Genomic DNA, 14,288 nt, shown 5'->3' with positions numbered 1-14,288 from the left:
GGTATTTAAGACCTGGTAGAATACCCTTCAACATTAACTGTAGGTGCTGATCAGATTTGCACAATGAATATTAGGAATTGTAGACCGCAATGCACTCATTACTGCTATCAGCTGACCAGGTGTCTGTACAGTCATGATTGGCTATGCTGGTCTTGCGATGGATTGATATCCCGTCCAGAGTATTTGTGCATTGTGTTTAAAACAGAAATTCCTTCAGATTCCCTGAATTGTTTGATCATATTTTGCACTGTAGAGGGAGAAACGTGCACCTTAATGCAGTCTCAAACCAGCCGTCGACTGTTGGGAATGAATTTAAAAAGAAATTTTTAACCAACAGCATTAATGTGTATGTGGATGCGCGTCCGATCTATAGCACTGCTGCAGTCCTGGAGTATTTTACTGCTGCACCACCTAAGTACCCTTATTTTAAAACATTATTTACCTTTAGGCGCCCACGTGGCGCAGTGGGATATTCCGCTAGCACACCAGCGCTGAGATTCTGAAGTCCTCGATTCGAAACTCGGCGTTGTCACTGGATGGCTGGGTGCCATCTAGCGGGCATAATAGGCAGTGCCTGCAGCAGACTATGTGGGTGGGGTCTTCAAACACTGTGTAAGGACCCTGATTAGCAGATAGAGAGGTGCCTGTGCAGAATGCATAGGTGAAAAAGGGTTCCTCTAAGGGCTGCACACGGGTCGAAGAAAAGCTGTTTTCGACACAAGACAGCTTTCATTTGTGATTTTAATGTTTAATAGTTTAATCGGTCATTAATTAAATAGAAATACATTTGTTTTTTGTCTGATTAAATTAGAAACGGCGGCTCATTCTCTAATTTTGTAAGCAGAATTGCCACATGCACACTGAGGGTGGGTGAGTCTCAAACCAATCAGCTGTTGAGAATTGAGAATTTTTAACCGACAGCATTAATCGAACATTGACTTCTTAGTCAATCTGGTAACTGGTTAATTATTGACACCCCTAATGTGAAGTAACTCTACACTGTTTGATGAATTATTCCTCACAGTAAGAAACTGAACCCGTCTGTGAGTAAAACTGTTTGGATGATACGCTTCTCTGGTGGGTTTTGAATAAGAAGTCTGGCCAAGTCTCTCTCTTCTACTTAACAGTGGAGAAGCAATAGAAAACTCAACACAATTGCAATAATCCCTCTGATCTTCTCATGCTCGGCTACTGGCTGGTGGAGATTCGAGTTCCTCCCTTTAATCGCTAATCACGTGTGGGTTCTTTGTGTTCGGTGCAGGTCCCAGGTCTCTAAATCAGGTATCGCTAAGCCACTCTGAGAGCTAGATCTTTTAAAGTCCTGCCAACTGCAGGTATTTCAGTAATGTCACTTCACGGTTAATTGGGAAAGTAGCTTTGCAAAAGAGTGGGAACAGAAGTTGAAGAAAAAGGGGAAGAGAGTCTTTATTAGAAAGGTGGGCTTCTTTGAAGTAGTGTTTTGGGATTTCCGGGATCATTACCTCATGCTTGTGTGTTATACATTTATAATGGTTAGACAGCTCAGCTCTAATAGTTTTATTTTTTTTCAACTTTATTTATTGAATTTGTAATAAAACATGTAAAAGTCTTACCAGTGTTCATAACTAATATTTAACCAATAATACTTTAATAAGACATTAAAAAAGGAATGTGCAACTTGTACATAAAATAATAAAAAGAAATAAAAAAGCAATTAAATAAAATAAAATATATAAAAAAAATATATAAAGAAAAATAAATACATAAATAATAATAATAAAAAACAAAAATAGTCAGCTCACCACACATAATATTTATATTCATCTATAGTCAGCGTTCATAACAAATATTTAACCAATAATACTTTATTAAGACATTAAAAAGGAACTTGTACCTTGTATATAAAATAATACAATATATATATATATATATATATATATATATAAATATATAAATATATTTAATTAAAAACAAAATACATAAATAATAATAATAATATAAAACAAAAAGGATTCAGTCAGCTCACCACACGTATCTATATTTATCCAGTCAGTGTTCATAACAAATATTTAACCAATAATACTTTAATAGGACATTAAAAAAGGAACTTGTAACTTGTATATAAAATAATAAAAAGAAATAAAGAAAAAAGAAATAAAATAAAATTAAAATATATAAATAAAAATAAATACATAAATAATAATAATAAAAAACAAAAATATTCAGTCAGCTCACCACACATAATATTTATATTCATCTATAGTGTGTTCATAACAAATTATTAACCAATAATACTTTAATAAGACATTATAAAGGAACTTGTAACTTGTATATAAAATAATAAAAAAAATATATACACAGTATATATATATATATATGAATAAAGATAAATACAAAATACATAAATAATAAATTATTATAAAAATATATACAAAAATATCTACAAATATAAATAAATACAAAATACATAAATAATACATTGTTATAAAAATATATACAAATATATATATATAAATATAAATAAATACAAAATACATAAATAATAAATTATTATAAAATATATACAAAAGTGTATATATAAATATAAATAAATACAAAATACATAAATTCTAATAATAATAAAAAACAGCCTTATAATAAATTACAATAAGTTATATATAAAAGAAAATCATCAGACAGCTCACCATGCATAGTATCTATATTCATCTATATTCAGTAAAACAACAGTTGTCAACCTGTAAACAGGGTGCCAATCCATCACAGAGCTTCGGTCATCCCCTCCATACCCAATCATGCCTGTGTAGACATCCAGCCGGCAGATAGCACAGCTAAGATTCGGACCTGGTGGTGGCCTAGCGTAATAGAATGCTGCACCACTGAAGCTATTATACTGTATGGGTTACAGTGTCAGTGGTGCTATCGGTCGACTGTGTGTCTGCACAGTCATGATTGGCAGTGTTTAAGCCCTGTGATGGATTGGTATCAGGCCAGATGGAATAAAGAACACATTTTTAGGCTCACTCACTCACTTTCTAAGTGGGGGAGGGGGGGTTTCAGTGGGCGCAAGGCACCTGGACGGGGCACCAGTCCATTGCAGGGCAGACACACATACACACACACACATACCTGGGGATCGAACCCAGGACCTTCTTGCTGTGAGGCGACAGTGCTACCCACCGAGCTACCGTGCCGCATCACACCTTTAGGCTTTTAACTAAAAGCAGTTCTTGACTTGATGACTGCTTGTGCCTATCAATAAAATAATCGAATAAATTTAATAACCTAATAAATGCAATACGATTCGAGTCTAAGGTTGTTTAACCGAAGTTAAAGATGCTAATGCTTCTGTGGGACAAAACATGAGTGTATAAGAACGAGGAAGACAAACTCAGGGCAGGAAAACACTTTTCTTTACAAAGGTCGTACTCATGTTCCATTATTTGTTCAAATGGTCCTACTTCACTTCCTTCCTCCAGTCCTCTTTCATGCTCCTCTTTGTGTTTTCTTCTAGTTTTCGTTCTTCTTAAAAGGGCGTCTCATTAAGACCAGTCGTTCTGAAGGGAACTGATGCCAAAGCTTTTACAATCAAGGCTCCAGTCTATAAAAATGAAGAGACCTGGGTACTTGGATTTAACGAGGGGGCTGGCAGGGGCAAAACACAGAGGAGTACGAGGGGTGGAGTGGGGGGACGCTGTGAGGAACGAAGCTGGGATCGAGGTAAAGGGTAGTAAAAGAGGAATTGCCAGAGATAAAAAGCCAGACAGGTAAGAGAGGGAAAACAGAGCCTGAGAAAAAAAGGAAGAGAGAGTTGGAGAGAGGTTGGACAGAGGTACGGAGAGCCGGTGAAACACTAGAGCCGGACCGGGGAGCCTGTGATCACGGCTGCAGTGAGCACAATTACCTCCTTTTCAAATCCTTCAGTGACACTGCGGGAGGAAGGAGGACTTTGAAGCTTGAAAGGCAGGAGCTCGCTTTCAAGCCTCAAACGCAGGCAGGAAAGGCCTCTGAAATTTGTTCAGGCCTCCCTATCCACCATTAGCTTGTTTCTTCCTCTCGCCTCCAGGCATTTAAGCGCTTTTTGAAAAGATGTTAAGAAATTCAATCACCACAGAGAACGAGACAGAGAGAGTGCGTGTGCTGACTACTTTTTTTCCTCCTCTATTTTCCTTTATTTTCTGTTTTTTCTTCCTCTCTGCTGTTTCTCCCAGTCCGTCGAGGACGGACCCACGGCTTTTGTGTTCTGTGCTCGTGGGGGGACCGGGAGAAAATAGACACAGTGCTCGATAAATTAAATTAAGACAAAGAAAGGAAGAACAAAAGCAGAGAAACAGCAAGGTTAATGCTAATGCCTGTGGAACCTACCGGTTTACTCACTGACAGGTGCAGTTCCATCACTTATGATCAGTTTATAGAATCAGACTCTTTAAACTGTAGCGTTCGGGGATACACACGTGAAGTTCAAGCTCTTTTGTTTCTTTTGACTCAGCAGGGTGAAGATTTGTTTGTCGAGCAGCATCTGAAAATTTGGATTTGTTCTGCATTTAGGGCTTATTCACACTAAATTGAAATGACATGAATGTTCAAAATATTTGCTGTACGTGAAATGATTTCTATATTTCTCAGGAAGTTCACACGCTGTAACAGTAACAGGTGTAAAAGAAAAAAAAAGAAAGACCAAAAACTTTAATGAATTAATCAATGTAATTGAATTAATCAATCAATTATTCAGTTAGCATTAGGGCGGCACGGTGGCTTAGTGGATAGCACGGTCGCCTCACAGCAAGTAGGTCTTGGGTTCGATCCCCAGGTGGGGCGGTCCGGGTCCTTTCTGTGCGGGGTTTGCATGTTCTCCCCGTGTCCGCGTGGGTTTCCTCCGGGTGCTCCGGTTTCCTCCCACAGTCCAAAAACATGCCACCAGGCTGTAACTGGAAACACTGAATTGTCCTATATGTACCTAGCCGCTAGATGCACAAACCAGTGCATTGTAGTGCCGGTCCCAAGCCCGGATAAAATAGGGAGGGTTGTGTCAGGAAGGACATCCGGCGTAAAAACTGTGCCAAATCCCGCCGGCGACCCCAACGGGAAGAAGCCGGAAATGCCCACCCCGTAACTGGAAAACGGGACAAAGGCTGAGGAACAAGAAGAAGAATTAGCATTGTGCTGTACATCTAACAACAAACTCATAATTAAAATGTATACAAATATTTTTCCTTCTCTATATCTAAAATATCTTTATCTTTAAATAGTGCATAATATATACAGTATATACAGTATATATATACATGTCATATATACGTTATCACCACCTTCCTAATATTTTGTTGGTCCCCCTTTTGCTGCCAAAACAGTCCTGACCAGAGATGTTCACAAGTCACAAAATACGAGTCAAGTCACTAGTCTGTAGGCTAGAGTCCGAGTCAAGTCACGAGTCAATATAATATACACAAAACATATATTGGAAATGTAGCGTAGAAACAAATAATCTGTAAGTTCAGATAAAAAACAACAATAGATTAATGACTGTATTTTGCCGTTTTACTTAGTGCCTTTACTTTCCTAGGTACCGGTTAAAAGCTTCAACTGATACGTTTTGTTTTCATTGCAAAACAAAAGCGTCGATAAATCACGGCACAGCGACCACAATCCAAAACACAGCAAAAAAATCCATAAGCACTGCTTACCTTAGCTTATATTCTTCCCATTAGAAATATAATCCGTTAGTTTGTAAATGTGCATATAATTATAAACCTCCAAACGTTTCCCGGTTGTGAAGTAAAACACTAACTCAAGTGTTTCACTGACACGTCATCTGTGTGATGCTGCAAACTAAATGAATACAAATGACAACAATTCTTACTAAAAATTTTAATCAGAAGGTCTGATTGGTTCAGAAAGCGGTTCTTCCAACAATTAGCTGCAATTCTGTGGGAGCGTTTCATTCACACCAGCTGTTCCAGTGAAGTGCACTACATAGGGTATTCCACCACTTTAAGTGTGAATCTAATCCAAAAGAGGGATTAGGGAGGGATTTATCACTATACCGGAAGCTGGCTGGAACATTTAGCCATTGCGTGTGTTGCGGGTTAAAGCGGCTGGAGCGTTATCAGAGAGCAGAAATGACACGATCAGAATGATGTCGGATCATATATATACAGTGTATCACAAAAGTGAGTACACCCCTCACATTTCTGCAAATATTTCATTATATCTTTTCATGGGACAACACTATAGACATGAAACTTGGATATAACTTAGAGTAGTCAGTGTACAGCTTGTATAGCAGTGTAGATTTACTGTCTTCTGAAAATAACTCAACACACAGCCATTAATGTCTAAATAGCTGGCAACATAAGTGAGTACACCCCACAGTGAACATGTACAAATTGTGCCCAAATGTGTCGTTGTCCCTCCCTGGTGTCATGTGTCAAGGTCTCAGGTGTAAATGGGGAGCAGGGCTGTTAAATTTTGTGTTTTGGGTACAATTCTCTCATACTGGCCACTGGATATTCAACATGGCACCTCATGGCAAAGAACTCTCTGAGGATGTGAGAAATAGAATTGTTGCTCTCCACAAAGATGGCCTGGGCTATAAGAAGATTGCTAACACCCTGAAACTGAGCTACAGCATGGTGGCCAAGGTCATACAGCGGTTTTCCAGGACAGGTTCCACTCGGAACAGGCTTCGCCAGGGTCGACCAAAGAAGTTGAGTCCACGTGTTCGGCGTCATATCCAGAGGTTGGCTTTAAAAAATAGACACATGAGTGCTGCCAGCATCGCTGCAGAGGTTGAAGACGTGGGAGGTCAGCCTGTCAGTGCTCAGACCATACGCCGCACACTGCATCAACTATATAGCAACCTGTGCAGCTCTGGTGAATTCCATGCCCAGGAGGGTTAAGGCAGTGCTGGATAATAATGGTGGTCACACAAAATATTGACACTTTGGGCACAATTTGGACATGTTCACTGTGGGGTGTACTCACTTATGTTGCCAGCTATTTAGACATTAATGGCTGTGTGTTGAGTTATTTTCAGAAGACAGTAAATCTACACTGCTATACAAGCTGTACACTGACTACTCTAAGTTATATCCAAGTTTCATGTCTATAGTGTTGTCCCATGAAAAGATATAATGAAATATTTGCAGAAATGTGAGGGGTGTACTCACTTTTGTGATACACTGTATATAGGTATATATATATATATATATATATATATAAAATTGTCACACGTAACTAATGTTAACACATGCTGCTGACTTTTATTGTCAAGTCATTTTTTGCGAGTCACGAGTCAAGTCGCAAGTCGCTGTGTGTGCTTACGTGCTACTCGGACTCGAGTCGCCATCTCTGGTCCTGACCCATCGAGGCATGGACTCCACTAGACCCCTGAAGATGTCAGCAGCAGATCCTTTAACTCCTGTAAGTTGTGAGGTGGCGCCTCCATGGATTGGACTTGTTTGTCAGGCACATTCCTCCAACACCTCAAACTCGTTGTTGTGCTCCTCAAACCATTCCTGAAGCATTTTTGCTTTGTGGCAGGGCTGAAAGAGGCCACAGCCATCAGGGAATACCGTTTACATGGTCTGCAACAATGCTTAGGTAGGTGGTACGTTTCAAAGTCACATCCACGTGGATGGCAGGACCCAAGGTTTCCCAGCAGAACATTGCCCAGAGCATCACACCGCCCCTGTCGGCTTACCTTTTTTCTCATAGTGCATCCTGGTGCCGTGTGTTCCCCAGGTGAGCGACGTACACGCACCCGGCCACCCATGTGATGTAAAAGAAAGCGTGATTCATCAGACCAAGCCACCTTCTTCCATTGCTTTTTAATCCAGTTCTGATGCACACGTGTGTTATTTACTTCACCGGTCAGTGGTCATAATCTTATGTTGAATCTCAGCAGAGCCACCGACCTGGCCAGGCATCCACAGAAACACAATTCAAAGGGAAGGTTTGAATTCCAGGACTGGTCCAGATGCCTGCACACGGTGATGGTGGTGGTGGTGGGAGGGTCACTTAGAGCTTAGCATGACATTCCATGAGTTATAAGGCTCTATGTGGGAACTCAACACTGACAGGTGAAAAGAAGCGGTTGCAGATTGGAAACGTGTTCTGGTGAGCCGGCTTAATCAGATCAGGGTTTGTGCAAGCAGCAGACTAGGGGAAGTCGTTTCATTTCTGTATACTTTTTCTGATCTGTGATTGATTTTGTAACATTTGATTGGATTATTTATACATCCGCTCCCACGTCTGTGTATTTTTCCCTCTTTTTTCTTCTCGTCTGTTGTTGAATAAATCAAGTGCCTATTGACCTCCCACCGCCGAGTGTTTGCTAAGCCGTCGCTGCTGGCTGAATCCTAAATGATGAACAGCTTCAAGTAGGTGGAAGATACAAAGATGTAAAGAATAATGAAGTCCGGTGTCTCTCTCTGTTTGTCTTCCTCACACTGTGCACATGTAGGGGACAGCAGCTCGGTGACACTTGTTGATTGAGCACCGTATTCACTCCCCGACCTCGCGTCTTATCCTTTCAATGGCCTCCCGTTAGGGGGTGAGCTCTGTAAAACACAATGTGACGTAGAACAAATCTCCCCCTCCTTACAAAAACGTGTGGAATTTACACATGTTGATTTTAGAAAGAATTTATCCTATGCCTTTATGACCCACTGATTTTAGAAAGACGTTTGTGAAATGTAAAATCCCACCTCATCCAAAAATGATAGTAAAATTTAACAAAAATTATAGAGCTCTCCAGTGACGGAACATTGATTAAGTGCACCCCATTATCTAAAGATAGTTAAGTTCTTAAAGATATCATTGCTATCTGTAGCTGGGAGTCAGGGTTGTCCTGGTCACCGCTTTATCCTGCTCAGGGTCACAATGGGTCTAATTTATTGGGCCTAGGATAGTATTTCTAGTAGCTCCAATTGGCTTGACTGCATGTCTTTGGGCTTGTAGAAGGAGCACCTGGAGTAAACCCACACAGAGAACATACAGTCTCTACATATAAAGTACCCTGGTGGCCTGGATACTGTTTTGCTGTGAGGCAACAGTGCTACCCACTGCACCCTTGTGCCACCTCAATCAAACCCTTCTTATTCAAAATTACACAAACTGGCCTGGATCATCTGTGAGGTTGAATACTTGCTGATTGATGGTGCATGCTGTACTTGGTCAATGTCAGTGGGTTTGGTTTTCATGGAATCACTATATATATACAGTATATACACTGATGAGCTATAGCATTAAAACCACCTCATTGTTTCTAATTTCACTGTCCATTTTATCAGCTCCTCTTACCATATAGAAGCACTTTGTAGTTCTACAATTACTGACTGTAGTCCATCTGTTTCTCTACATACTTTTTTAACCTGCTTTCACCCTGTCCTTCAGAGGTCAGGACCTCCACAGGACCACTACAGAGCAGGTATCATTTAGGTGGTGGATCATTCTCACCACTGCAGTGACACTGACATGGTGGTGGTGTGTTAGTGTGTGTTGTGCTGGTATGAGTGAATTAGACACAGCACCTCACTGTCACTGCTGGACTGAGAATAGTCCACCAACCAAAAATATCCAGCCAACAGTGCCCTGTGGGCAGCGTCCTGTGACCACTGATGAAGGTCTAGAAGATGACCAACTCAAACATCAGCAATAGATGAGCGATCGTCTCTGACTCTACATCTACAAGGTGGACCAGCTAGGTAGGAGTGTCTAATAGAGTGGACAGTGAGTGGAGATGGTATTTTAAAACTCCAGCAGCGCTGCTGTGTCTGATCCACTCATACCAGCACAACACACACTAAAACACCACCACCATGTCAGTATCACTGCAGTGCTGAGAATGATCCACCACCTAAATAATACCTGCTCTGTGGTGGTCCTGGGAGAGTCCTGACCATTGAAGAACAGCATGAAAGGGGGCTAACAATGCACGATGGACTACAGTCAGTAATTGTAGAACTTCAAAGTGCTTCTATATGGTAAGTGGAGCTGATAAAATGGACAGTGAGTGTAGAAACAAGGAGGTGGTTTTAATGTTATGGCTGATCGGTGTATGTATATCGGTTTGAGCATGTTGGGATCAGAAGACACAGTGATGCTGTCTAGTTACAGCGAATGATTCACTCCTGTGACATGCTGCTATAAATCCTGCGTGTGAATAAACTGTGTGTGAATCCCGCTATGACAGCACCGGGGTCTGTGAGACGAGGCCTATTAATCCAGCTTTAGCTGCATAAATGCCATTATTCCCCTTAATAAGATCATCGACTGTGCAGTATAGGATTAAATACTTAAACATAACTGACACAGAAATACGTTTTCTAGTTTTTATTCTAAATGTCATCATGTATTTATACTAAAGGTCATGGAATTTTGAAATATTGAAAATAAAATGTGTAAGAAAGAGAGAGACAGACAGACAGAAGAAGCTGAACAGAAAATCTGGCTAGAATTGAAGAGAGAAGTGGGAGACGGAGAGTAGGACGGAGCACAATATGAGACGCAGGGATGTCACACGCAACCCAATGGGGAAAACCCTCATCCCTGTGGTGTTCCAAGGAACACACTCTTTAATCTACCCACACTCCGCTTCTGGGATTGTTTTTTTTTTTTTCTTTTCTCTAAGCTGTGGTACTGCGTGTGTGTCTCTCTGTGTAGTTCTGTTTGAATGCTGTAGCCGGTGTGGCTTTCGCTCCAGCTGCTTTCCTGACTGTGACTTTAAAGTCTTTCAGCCGCGAGTGATTTTGTATATATGATGGCGGAACTTCCCTTGAAGTATATCACCAATGTGGGTTTGGGGATTTTTTGGGGGTCTAAAAATGTTGTCATTTTACATTTTCAAAATGTATTAATGTAGTTTTATTTATCAGATTGGTAGAGGTAGAAAATATTTATTTATTAATATTTAATTATCTTGATTGGTAGAGAATTTTGTCTTGTGTCTTGTTTACAAACTCAGAGACTTGTTTTGTATTTTGATAGGACACCATAAGCTTTCAGTTTTCGGTTAAGCATCCACCATTTTTTGGCTGCTCCCATGTTTAGAGGTCACCACAGTGGATCTGGTCTACATACCAGACTTGGCACTGTCTTTACGTCGGTTGCCCTTCCTGACGCAACCCTCCTATTTCTATCCAGGCTTGGGACCTGCACTGAAAGCACACTCTCAATAGCTAGTTTGTTTGGCCAGCTCCCTCTTGGACTTTAGCCGGTAAAATCCATGCAGACGCCTGATCGGCTGATAGCACTGTGATTTGAACCCTGGATCCCCAGATCTCAGCAGTAATGGGCTACCGTACTTTGGCACCTGAGTGCCTGGTTAAGCATTAATGAAAAAGATATTAGCAAAAGTGTTAATTGTTCCAGAATTTTAATTGGTTAAATTTTTTATTGATATTGAACTTTTAGTATATCGAATTAATCAAAAGCCACTCAGGATTTAATGCATGTGCCAAAATGAAAATCTATTCTGTGTAACATGCAGTATCTTATATTTTCAAACGAATAGCTATTAAAGTAACATCTTCTTCTTTTATGAGGTAACCATAATAAATGCTGATTGTTTATAGTAATTATAATAGGAACTATAAGCAGTAACTAATCAATAATAATTATGATTATCCCAGAATTTAAACTTGATCTGGATTCACGTAAGAATTAATTAAATAATGTCAGTTCATTAAGAAATTAACTTCTAGAATATATTTAAATAGCTATTTAAGTAACAATCTTGAGCTTTTATGAGGTAACCATAATAAATGCTGATTGTTTATAGTAATTATAATAGTAACTATTAGTAGTATAATAATATTAGTAACCAATCAATTACTGTGCATATCTATAATAAACACCCATGACTAATTACTGATCACAGCTTGTACTGGTCCTGATCTAAAGGATGCTGAGATTATCAGTGAAAGCTCACTGCTGGCAGGGAGGAAAGATCTTTGTGTTGCTGCTGTCTTGCTGCAGGGGTGATGACCTGAACAGAACAAGGTAAAAGGGTCACCAAAGTCATCCAACAAAGTCAGCTAACGGCCATGTGTACTGAAAACATTCTGCTGAGTTTCCTCCCCACTGAGGAGACTTTTCCTTCACTATATACATACCTGCTTATGTATTGTGTGTGTGCTGGCATGCTTGATCGAGGAAAATATAGGAAAGTGGATTGAGCTTAGAGAGCGCAATGAGTGTGTGTGTGTGTGTGTGTGTGTGTGTGTGTGTGTGTGTGTGTGTGTGTGTGTGTGTGTGTGTGTGTGAAAGAGAGCAAGGGGGGAAGAAAAGGGAGGAAAAAAGGAGGGGTTGTAGCTTGTGGGCGTTGATACTACCCATGAGGCCACTTAATGGGCAGTTTGGAATGCAGGGAAAAGACTCAGCTGCTCCCTCAATGGGATTCTGTGTATTTAAAAAAAGAGAAAGCTGACAGAGAGAAAGTGCTGACGGAGCGAAAGAGATGGCGGGAGAGACGTTGGAAACGAAAGAGCGAATGTGAGAATAGTAGAAAAGAAGGATTGTGGGAAATCCTCGTCTGCTGGTGGGACGTTTGCCTGGTTTATTTCTCAGGCTGGAGAGAGCACATGTACAGGCGTCTCTGATTTGTGTGTGTGTGTGGAGGGGGGTGATTCATGAGCCTGGGAGGAACTAAACCCAGGCTCTAAACACAAACCCCATAAAGTACACAAAACACTCCTCATAGCGAATGCATCGGCTCCGGCTTCCGCGAGAACTTTTAGCGTGACCGAACCTGTCCCGCGTACAGTGTGCGTGCGTTCGTACGTGTGTAAAAACGCGCCAGGAAGAAATTAGGCCTGACAGGACTATTCGAAAAGCCATAAAAGTTCACATCTGATAGACTTTCGGCATCTGCGTGCCTTCTTTTACACCCTCCCTATTACTCATGTCCAGATTAATGTGGTTCTGGTTCTCATCTTAATTCTGGCAGTGTGTAGGGATCAGAACCGTGTGTGTATGTGTGTGTGTGAGTGTGTGGTAAACAACTCTGTAGTTCTTGCTAAACTAACATGTTTGTTATCCATATGCGGCCTGCAGATGTTTTTTGGGTTTATAATGGATCCATATGTGTGTATGTGTGTGAGGTTCAGTTCTGATTCACAGTTACAGTATTCAGTCAGTGCAACTGTGAGTTAAGGGCCTTGCTCAGGGGCCCAACAGCAGCAACCTGGCAGTGGTGGGGCTTAAACCAGCAACTTTCTGATTACTAGTCCAGCACCTTAACCACTTGCTCAGAGGTCCAACAGTGGCAATGGTGAGGCTTGAACTGGCAGCCTTGTGTTTCCGAGTCCAGTACCTCAGCCGCTGAGCTACCACTGCCCACTGCTTATCCACCACTGGGTGCTATTTCAGAGATCCTTGATGCCTGTCTTCCTTGAGTTCTGTTCTTGGTCTGATCAGATATAATTTAATATCGACTAAAACATCATTACAGATCTGGCGCTCTGTATGCCCTGGGGGCCTGTGATTAAACCTTACCTCTGGTCACTTACTGGGTAGATGAACTGGTAGAAGGACTGTCCCGACAGACGTGGGTGTTCAGCATTTCTGCTCAGCATTTGATGCATTTAGCAGACACTTTTATCCAAAGGTACGTACAATTACGACTATTTAGAGTGAAGAGCCTTGCTCAAGGGTCCAACATTGGCAAGCCTTGTGTTTCCGAATCCAGTACCTTAACCACTGAACTGAACTACCACTGGGTGCTATTTCAGAGATCCTTAATGCCTGTCTTTCTTGAGTTCTGTTCTTTGTCTGATCAGATGTCTGGTAAACCATTTTATCTTCACTGATACATAATTACAGATCCAGCGCTCGGGTTGGCACATTGGTCAATTACACTAATCCACTACTGATGGGGTCCAGAGTTTGAATCACAAGTGGTGCTATCAGCCGATTGGGCTACACACTGACGATTGGCTGTGTCTGGAGGGGAATTGGTGGTCGAGGTCCCATGACGGATTGGCATTCTGCCTGGAGTGTGTTACTGCATTGCATACAGTGATTCTGGGGGAACCGGACCCTTTTTCACCTTGTGGAGGGGTCATAAACACAATTTAATGCCCAAAAAAGTGCCCATTAAAGCCTTCAAAACCTATTTGCTATACAAATAATTTGCTATGTAAATGCACTTTTGAATTTTATATCTATCTTTTTATATTATTATTATTATTATTTTATATTATTATTATTTTATTTTATATTATTATTATTATTATTATTATTATTTTATATTAATATGATTATATTATTTTATATTATTATTACTATATTGATTTATATTATTATTATAA

The 14,288-nt window shown here is 40.5% G+C and overlaps 1 protein-coding gene across 1 annotated transcript in view; it reads left to right on the top strand.

Annotated features, from left to right (window-relative positions):
- gli3 (GLI family zinc finger 3) overlaps nt 1-14,288 on the top strand; it is a 159,539-nt gene that overhangs the window by 49,948 nt on the left and 95,303 nt on the right. The gene's annotated exons all lie outside the window — the stretch shown is intronic.

The sequence above is a fragment of the Trichomycterus rosablanca genome, chromosome 23, assembly GCF_030014385.1.
Source record: "Trichomycterus rosablanca isolate fTriRos1 chromosome 23, fTriRos1.hap1, whole genome shotgun sequence".
NCBI lineage: Eukaryota > Metazoa > Chordata > Actinopteri > Siluriformes > Trichomycteridae > Trichomycterus > Trichomycterus rosablanca.
This window is presented reverse-complemented; position numbering and strand designations above follow the sequence as displayed.